The 10,015-nt window shown below is 35.9% G+C and overlaps 1 protein-coding gene across 3 annotated transcripts in view; it reads right to left on the reverse strand.

The window, feature by feature from the left end:
• The window catches only part of RAB27B (RAB27B, member RAS oncogene family), a 158,350-nt gene extending 149,012 nt beyond the window's left edge, over nucleotides 1-9,338 (reverse strand). The window contains exons 1-2 of one of the 3 annotated variants that reach the window (XM_067014643.1): nucleotides 9,249-9,338; nucleotides 9,042-9,116 (exon numbers count right to left, since the gene is read on the reverse strand). The gene's annotated coding sequence lies outside the window, so the exon portion shown is untranslated. The remainder of the gene's footprint in view (nucleotides 1-9,041; nucleotides 9,117-9,248) is intronic. The other 2 variants (XM_067014644.1, XM_067014645.1) reach the window with 2 other exon arrangements.
• Nucleotides 9,339-10,015: the final 677 nt, after the last annotated feature.

A 10,015-nucleotide genomic window follows, 5' to 3' on the forward strand; every position in this document is an offset into this window, starting at 1 on the left:
AAGAATTGTACTCTCCTCTCTTCTGACATCATTGGTTATGGTCAGAAATTAACAGCCAATCAGTCTCATCATCAAACAGCTCTCTGTTTCTGGACGCCTGCCTGAAGGCGCTGCTATAAGCTATAGGCTAGAATCGGTGTCTTTGACAAAGAAGGTCAGTCCAGGAGCCTCATACAAAGGACAGTACCAAGTACTCCTCAAAGAATAGACTGCGGGATAGGCTTCTAAACTCACATGGCTTAGACAGCTTTCAGGCTGTACCAGTGAAATGAGTCAGGATTTGCTGGACTCCTTGTAATCTAGAAGCAGGCATACTGCATGAAAGGATTAACCACCAGGACTAAATGAGCTCATGAGGAAAAAGCAAGTGTGATTATTTGTCTGGAATATGTTTGGCATTATTTTAACATTCTATTTTTTAATGAGCATATAAGAAAATGATTTCTCTTCCTTCTTATCTCTAATCCTAACATTAGAAAGTTATGCTTTTGTAAACTGAAATTAAATGTTCTAAATGGTATCTGAGTCTCACCAACCCACTTGGAATTTAGAAGTAAATATTTTTACTGAGTCTCCTTCCTTTCCATGGCAATAATATATATATATATATAACTATAATAATAAAATAATAAAAATTATAATATAATATAAAAAATAATAAAATAACTTAAAATCTCCATAGTATCAATAGGAATCTATCACCATATTTACCAGGATATAACTACACAAATCAGTGTTGCAACCAAGTCTATGCTTGGAGTGTCATATTTCAGATGGATTCTTACTTAAGTATGGCAGTTTATCATTATAGAACCTATGCGGAGTGGATGCCCACAGAGCCTTTCTGGGAAGCTGATCTAGTAGGTTAGGGAACTTAGCAAGTTTGAGGGAGCTCTAAAAGAGAAGCTTTCACCTAAATATATGGGTATTGCAGGTGAAATCTAGTGGAAAGAGTGTTTGGGGGTTGGTTTCCTAGCCTTAAGATAGAAGAGGTACTAAAAGTAAATTTTAAAAGTCCAACTTAAGATTGATTCCTCATGAAAATTTCCAGACAGAAGGAAATTTTGTGGCATTAGTGATTGCTCAATACTGTAAGGACCTGTATTTGCAAAGCAAACTCTAGAAGGCTTCTATGGTGAATTAACACTCTTGATGCACCTTTGGAAATAATCAGGTCAAAGCTATGCTCCAGTAAGACTTCACTTACAAAAAGGTGATGGGCTGGACTTGGCACACCGGCTTAGTTGGTCAATCCCTAATCTAAACCATAGAAATGAGGCAAAAAGATTGGCAGAAAGTACTTTCAATAACATATGGGTCACAGACCACCTTTGGCCTTGTCTAAGGAAAGGGACTTAGTTCATCCCATTGTTTACTATTGATTAAAAGTCCCAGATTTAGTCAAGTTACTTGGTAACTTTTAGGTTTTTGTCCCATAGAAATGAAATTATTTTTTGTCTGATGAAACAGATAATCCTAAAGATTAACCTTTTTTTTGAAACTCCACAATCTTACCCTAACACTTCTTTTTTAAATTGTGAATATATCCCCTGTTTCTTAAATGCTTTTCAAACTAGTCATTACATCTTAACTGATATCTTTCATTAGTTAATTTATTAAAGAAAATTTCTTATACATGTGTATCTTATATTTGCCCAAAAGTTATAATTTTACGTTTTGAAATTATACGTAACAAACTGTAAGCTGATACAATAAGGTCAGGTTGAAAAACATGAGACATGGTTTCTCATGACCTGACCGCTTAGAACTTCAGGTTCATCATCTCTAAACTGGTGGCGGCAGACAAAGATTTCTAAAGTCCCTTCTAAACTCCACTTTAAATATACTAAAACTGAAAAGTTTGAATACGTTAATGGAAGCAGAGTATTATTGAAAGAAGGAAACTTTAACATCCTGAAAATAACTTGAACAGACTTGGAATATACTGTCTTTTTATTGCAGTAACAGCTAAAGGGATCCATTCAAAATGAAAAAGCACCATTTAGATGATCACTTTGCCAGGAGCAATTGCTCTTTAATTGAGCCATTTGTTCTTCATATAGATAACTTTTGACATACACATAGAATGATACAAGATTTGTATCTTCCCTAGAGATTTTTCTTGTTAAGGCATAAAAAAAGGTCATTCTTTATCAAAGAGTATAGGCGATGCTCAGACAGAAAGTCTCTCTGCCCTTTTCAGATTGAGAGCAAAGTTGCTATAGATCTGAAATGGAATTTGGATCTAGTTTGAATGTTGACAAATGGAAAATTGAGAATAATTTAAACTTTTCTAAAGCAGGGCATTAGAATGGTCTGTTAACGGTCAAATTTCTATATTCTAAGGTTTTTAAAAAACAGTTTATAAATGAAGTGAAAGGCAAGATAATAATTAAAGCAACATAGATAAAAGTATCCTACAATATCATGATGCAAATGAATCATTTTGGGGTTCCATCAATAATGGATTTGGTCAGTATTTATTTTACAGTGATTGAAATATTTTCTGTGTTAAGAAATATAGGGTCTTATAATACAGACCATCTTGAATCCAGTTATGAATTAATTCTAATCTTGAAAATGAGGATTTACCCACAGTTATCAGAGTAAACGCAATAGAAATTTGGCCTCATAATCAGAATTGTGGATTTATTATAAACCAATAATTTATCTATTTGGTTATCATGCAGATGTGGTTTAATGGGAAAATTTCAAGGGTGTTCAGTTCAGAAATCTGGTTGTTTTATCTAAACCCTTACACAGTTTTTCCTGGTGTAAAAGGTGAAAATTGTGCCTGGTTAGAAATAATCCCAATGAGATGCATGGATAAGTGTAGTTTTTAAATGGGATCAAATGAAATTTAATAACTGTTTTTAAATCTAGATTCTATTTTCTAGATTTTCAAGTCTGGATTGCATTACCTTTTGCATTGTATATAGCTAATTTGAACTGCACAAGTTTCTAGTACAAATAAATTTTTAATATTGTAATTAATAATGTTGACTATGATATTTGATCTTTGCCATTTGTCGAGATTTGCTTTGTTTTTCGTGTTAGTAAATTCTTATGAATAAGAAGAATGTTTATGTGTGCCTAAGAAAATATATTGGTTGCAGTTTTCATATTTGTCTAATAAATTGAGATTGTAAATTGTACTCTTCAAATTTCTCTGTTCCTATTAATGTTTGCCCAGTTCTGAGAGAATTTTGATAAAATCTCTCACTATGATTGTGGATTCTTCAGTTTTTCCTTGCTTTATATATTCTGTTTAGATTAATTTAGGTTATGTTATTGGGTGTTTACATGTTCAGGATAGATATATTTTACTGGTGAATTGTACATTTAATCATTATTTTACAAACCTTTTAAATTTGAATTATGCTTTCTCCTTTAAAACAAGTTTTCCTACTATGATTAATGCTATTCCAACTTTCATTTAGTAATTATCTGCCTTTTAGAGATTACATTTGTCTCTCATTTAATAGTATTAATGTATTACTAAAATTCAATATATTGCAATAAAGAAACTAAGGCCTAAGTAGATCAAGTTACATTTCCAAGGACACATACATGGAGAGTGACTGAGCAGCAGATAGGTTTAAATACCAGCAGCACAAGGGCCTCATGAACTTGAATTTCACTTTCTGACTTGAACGTCTCTACTGCTTTCTTCACCCTCAGCCATGGCCGTTGCACTTTCTTGGTCCTGCACAGAACAGGCTTTAGTCTGAGTTTGCTAATTTGTCTGGCTGCCACTCTGGAGTATTCCATCTTCTTCCACAAGAGCAGGAACTTAGCCACATCAAATCTAGACCAGTCAGGGACCTTATTCCCCCAGTGATGCCTCTTTTCAATGCCATATCCTCTTTCAGGCTTTAAATTAGCTTAGCTTTTCATTTGGAATTCTGTCTAGTAAAGTAACTTCACCTAGATCTGGCTGATAACATCCAGGATTAACGTTTTCCTTTGAAATGACTAGGCAAAAACACTGTTGAACAATTTTGCCAATATACGTAGCTGTATTATCACGAGCAATAGGGGGAAAATACTTAAAAGTTACTCATAGTAATTTTACACTTAAAAATTATACATATACTGTGGCTGTTTGTGTACAGGCATATATTTTAGGGCTGCACACTGATGAGATGGTAAAACTCCAACAGTGTTTAGATGTGAGTCACTCCAAGTATCAATAGACTATCATCTTCACCAATGAAGTCACTTCTTCAACTCGAGCCTGAACCCTGTGCTGTGCACTGTGAAGTGCCACATTCATCTCACTGAACTTCTTGAGAAGTTGTGTTTGACAGGTCAAAGTCCAGTAAGCACAGTCCTGGCAAGGGACACATAACTAACCTCCTTGGGTGTGGTCATCTCAGTCTGGCATTCCCTAGGGGGAACAGCACCTTAATTAAGCCCCATCAAGCACTGTGCTGGTGGGTTCTGAGGAGACGATCAAAAATATACCATATTGGGCTTCCCTGGTGGCGCAGTGGTTGAGAGTCCGCCTGCCGATGCAGGGGACACGGGTTCGTGCCCCGGTCTGGGAAGATCCCACATGCCGCGGAGCGGCTGGGCCCGTGAGCCATGGCCGCTGAGCCTGTGCATCCGGAGCCTGCGCTCCGCAAAAAGGGAGAGACCACAACAGTGAGCGGCCCGTGTACCACAAAAAATATATATATATATATACCATAACTGCATCTGACAAAGCTCCTCATGGAGACTTGGTCTTTAGGAAATTCAGGAGCACTGCTCTCTTTTTCTGCTGTCTGTGGAAGGGGCTATCTTTTCTCCCTCAACTGTGTGATTACAGAATCACCAGAAGAATTTAAAGGGGGACAGGAGTGATAAAATAGTCCAATACTTGTTTATTTGACTAGGTATTCAAAGGAGTGAATTCATAAAGTTGCAACAATATAAGTTATAATGGAAATTTAAATCTGCTCCAGATATTGTCATGGACACTCAATATGTTGTCTCATTTTTCTCAAAACTCTGTAAAGATAATCTCATTCTTCTCAAAACTCTGTAAAGTTTTATCAAGGGGGTGGAATGCCCAAGATTTCAAGGTTTAAGAATGACACAGAATGGATTTAAATTGTAGTAGGTTTGCACGAAGTCTGCACTTTTTCTATTATAGCACATGCTGCCCTCTGCTTGGCTGCATCTTTTACTGGGATCCCTGATGATACGTCACTTTTTCAGGGAACCTTCTAGACAATCACATCTAAAAAAGCCACCAAGTCGTTCTTTATCTTAGCACTCTCTTCTAATTTTCAAGTTAATACCTATCAGATATATTCTGGTTTATTTGTAAGAAATTATAATAATAATTTTTAAAGAAGTTCAATAATCATGTGTTTGGTTCATAATATTTGTTGCCTATTTCCTTTCACAAAATGATGGAATGATGGAGACCATGAATGTTGGACATACCTTGTTTACCAGTCTAATTTCCATACCTGATATACATTAAGAAATTGATATCTATTTTTAAAAAGATAATCCATTATTTTTATTTATTTATTTTTGCGGTACGCGGGCCTCTCACTGCTGTGGCCTCTCCCATTGTGGAGCACAGGCTCCAGACGCGCAGGCTCAGCGGCCATGGCTCACGGGCCCAGCCGCTCGGCGGCATGTGGGATCTTCCCGAACCGGGGCACGAACCCGCGTCCCCTGCATCGGCAGGCGGATTCTCAACCACTGCGCCACCAGGGAAGCCCCCATTATTATTTTTTTAATAGCAATAATAAAAAAAAGATAATCCAAAAATATTAAATTCTGTGTCCGTAAAATTTTACATTAACTCCAAAGAGCAAACTGCAATTATTACATTATATGCGGGGGAATAGCAAAGCTCATTTGCAACTTAACACCTATGAAATCATGATTAATATTTATCAACAGTTTCCTTAGAGTTTTTAACTTCTTCCCTCTTCAATAAAAGACCTAAGGGAAGGGACTGAGCATAGATTAGTGGTGTCCCATGTTTACATCAGTTACAGTTGTGAGAATCAGGAGGGACAATTAATGTTTGGGATGAATCAGCTTATCAACAATGCACGGCACACATTTCATATTGTTAATGGCTCTTTTCTACCCAAAGGCTGCAGTCTCATCTATTTAAAAGCCTTCTGCTGTACCTACAAACTCATTCCTTTATATGTAAAATCAATTTCTGTAAACGACATCTTTGCTTTTGAGAAAAGCTTCTTCCAAAAAATTTTTTGGGATAAAAATGGATAATCGCTTACCCCTATTGCCAAACTCCAGCAAAATACAAAACTTATCCCTCCTGGTTTGCACAACTGTAGCTTCTGCCAATAATACTCTTTCATTCCATTCCCTTTAGGTCTTTTATTTAATAAGGGAAAATCATAATTAGATTTCAAAGAAATTCTCAAGTGACATATAATTCCTATTTATTGTGGCTTATATATGTGGCCAACAGAATCTGAAAAACTCATGTTAGCACTGTAATCACCTTGCAGGACAAATTGAGAAGGACTATTTGTCATTTCTTTCCATTTGTGTCTTTACCCCTTCAACAAACACAGAGTGCTTCCCATTGGACGACAACCCCCAGCTGCATTTTCCACAGCTTCTACCAGGAGACATCTCTTCTTACTCAAAGCACAGGTGCTCAGAAAACCAAAATAAAAGTAAACTGAAATACCAGAACAAGTTTTGCTGATGTGTCTTTCCTCCCTTCATACTAGTTTCTTCTAGGTGGTTTAGGCCTGTAAAAGCTATTTTTTTCCATCTCTTTCTTAAAGGTCTTACTAAGCACCAGTTTCAACTGGAATATGTTATATTCTTTAGAAACGCCCCCCCCTCCCCGACACCAAGGCTGCTGACAAAATCGGTGTAACCAGATTTGCTATCTGCTGGACCTCTTTAAATAAAAGTATGTATGTAAAATTAATCTTTTAGAAATACCTACCTTACTTAATCAGTAAATCTAGACAATACTGATATTCACCTGGATCTTTGGGGCAGGGAGACTTTTCAAGGCCTAAGGGGGTTATCCTCAGAGATAAAATCACCAGATAATCACTACTTTCACACTTTAACAAATTAGCTTTCCCTTTTGCATTTTATTCTTCAGCTTAAACTCCACCTGTTTGCCAGCAATTCCAGATTTCTGCTGAGCACTCTTCCCACTGTCTTCAATTGACTCTAGCCAGTGGACTTAATTTCAGGGCTTAAATTCATGAAGAAGTTTCAGGTTCTGTGAAAAGTATCAAATTCTGAATAAGATCTATGTTCTCAAGATTTTTTCCCCTAAGTCATCACGGAATTCAATGAATCTTTAGACTGAACATAAAATGAAGTTATTTAAAATTATTTATGATAAGACATGTATGAGTATGACAAAAAACTGAAGATTAAGGCTGGAAATCATATGTTGAGCAAGAATTTTCAAGCTAAGTATTAATTTGAAGAATTGAGTCAACATTCTAAACTTGGAATACAGAAAATGTTTTTAAAAGAGAGGGAGATACTTTATTTTAAAAAGTTCATGGAGCTATCTAGTATATTGTTATACCAACTAAAAACAAACTTTAAAAATTACTTTTGCATCACAGAATATTGAAAGGCTGTTACTAACCCCAACCTGACTTCCCTAATTTCTGCTAGAAGCAAGGCATTGTCTTCAAAAAGATTTTCCCTGCTTAAGAAATATTATATAGCAATATCAGCATGTTATTTTTACATACTTATATTCATTTGCATTTAAGGATTTGCAAATTAATGTAAGCTTTGTAAATTTTTGTTACATTTTGAAAAATATGGGTAGCATGTTTATATAGTAAATATTCAATCAGAATGTTCTAAATATACCAAGTATGGAACAATAAAATAAGACTCAATTTCTCCTTCTCTCATATCCTCTGTCCCTCTTTCTTCTACAAAATTGAGTCTTAGAACTATAGGAGTATTTTCCAAAGTTTGATACTTAAACAATTTGAAATCTCACTTAGGGTATTCCAATATAGAAAATATAATGTACTTAATTTTTGAAACACTAGAAGAATTTAAAAATTTATTTTAAAAAATTGCTCTCATTGAAGTCACTTTTTCAATACTGATGAATTGCTTTGCATCTTAGTTTGATATTTTCTTTACTGAAATAAATTAAATGACACTGTTTATCTTAAAATTTTCTATGAATTGACCATTAATATGACTTAACATTTTATTGGGTTATAAATATGTTTACCTAATACATTTTGGTATAAATTTCCTAAATCTGATCTAACTTCTAAAGTAATAATCTAATCTGACAGTTTGACAAGGCTTTCAAATTTTCAAAGAGATTTTAATGCAGGAAATTTGTACCAAGGCCCTAAAAAATCAACTTCAATTGATTTGTAAAATACTTAAAGGGAATGTCCAATTTTCTCTGAAGAGTCATCTTTATTTAGGTTTTCTAATAGCAAACTACTCCCTTACCACACATAAACAGATACATTGTTGAACAAGAAAGGGAATCTAAGATTATTATTTTTTAAAATATAACCTACTAATTGTAGTATTGAGTACAGTATGGTCAAGAGAAAGCAAACTAGATTTTTCTTTAGTGGCTTTACACTGAGAGGTACAGAATGGTCTAACAGCTTTCTGGCAGCCCACATTTATGATAAGAGTATTTGAAATCAGAAATTAAAAAAAGCATCAAAAGACTCCTACACTGCACCACTGCAATGATTAGAAAGGACCTTCTTGAGCTTTGACAACAGAAAGCAGCGAGCAAGCAAGCAGCCTGCAGCCCTGAGCAAAAGCTCTTTCCCATCAAAACTCTGTTGCAAATCCAGCTTCTCCTCTTGCAAACCCACAGGCTAGAAGAGGGAACCACAGCCACTCCAAAGTGGAGTTTCAGGCCCATCATTAGTGCTTTCTGTCACCGTCTTGGTGCTTTTCCTTCATGAATGAAATACGTAGATGGCATCTTACATTGGATCCTTCAATGAGGAAGAAGGTCAGAAGACGTAGCTAACACAGCCAGCACATTAGAAATCTGTGACCGATGTACTTACACCTCCAAATGCCTCCAGATTTCAGCCTCTGGAAATATCTAGCCCATTTCTTTATGGCACTGTTGCTTCCATCAGCTGTGGAAATTAACATAAAATAATATAGTAACCCAACAAGTGCTGGACAGTGATCCAGAGCATCAGATTAAGTGAACACTAAAGGCACACTGACGGTGTACAAAATCTGAATGATAAACAGCAAGTAAATACCTTCCGATCCACCAGAAGGAGGAAGGATGCTGAGCTGCTACTGCTGCTGCCTGCTCTCTTGTGTAACAGCAAAGGCAGCTCAATCCCTCTGACAGGCGGTGAAGCTTGGCTGCCTATTGGCGTCTGGGCGGTCCTAGTGCCTGCCCCAGGTTAGCACACAAGGTAACTCTGAAGAGCCTGTTTCTTGTGATTCTTCTAGTGGGTTTCATCAAGGGTTTTTCAGGTACGTCAGCTTGTTAAGCATTAGGGCAGTGGGGCTTGGGCTGGGAAAAAGTGATTAGTAAACAGGGTTTCTAATGTTTCCAGATGCCGTTGAAACAAACAAAAAGATTACAGATGATCTTGTCTGTTAAATAAACTGTGCTATTGAAAATATTAGAGCCAGAGGGCTTATAGAAAGAAAACTAATTCCCACACATACTAAACTGACTGCAATCCATGTATTTTGCTCCCCCCCCGATATTTAAAATGTAAAGGGAAAAAAAATGAAGAAGTAGGGGATCTTTAAAAGCTTGATAAGTCTTTTCCTACCATTTGCAAAAAGTAGTTGTTAAGGACCTAAAAACTCCATGTTTAGTATATTCTGTTTAGAAGTCTCCAATAAAATAAATGCAAAGCAAACAAAATAGAGACCTATAGGAGCTTATTCTCTAAGAGAGGCAAAATGTACAAACTCCAGACAGACACCACCCTCCATCTTTCTCTATTCATTTGCCCCACTTTTGTTTTCCTTTGTAGCACCTTTTCACATATAACATTTTTACTTT

Source organism: Kogia breviceps, chromosome 15 (assembly GCF_026419965.1).
Source record: "Kogia breviceps isolate mKogBre1 chromosome 15, mKogBre1 haplotype 1, whole genome shotgun sequence".
Taxonomy (NCBI): domain Eukaryota; kingdom Metazoa; phylum Chordata; class Mammalia; order Artiodactyla; family Physeteridae; genus Kogia; species Kogia breviceps.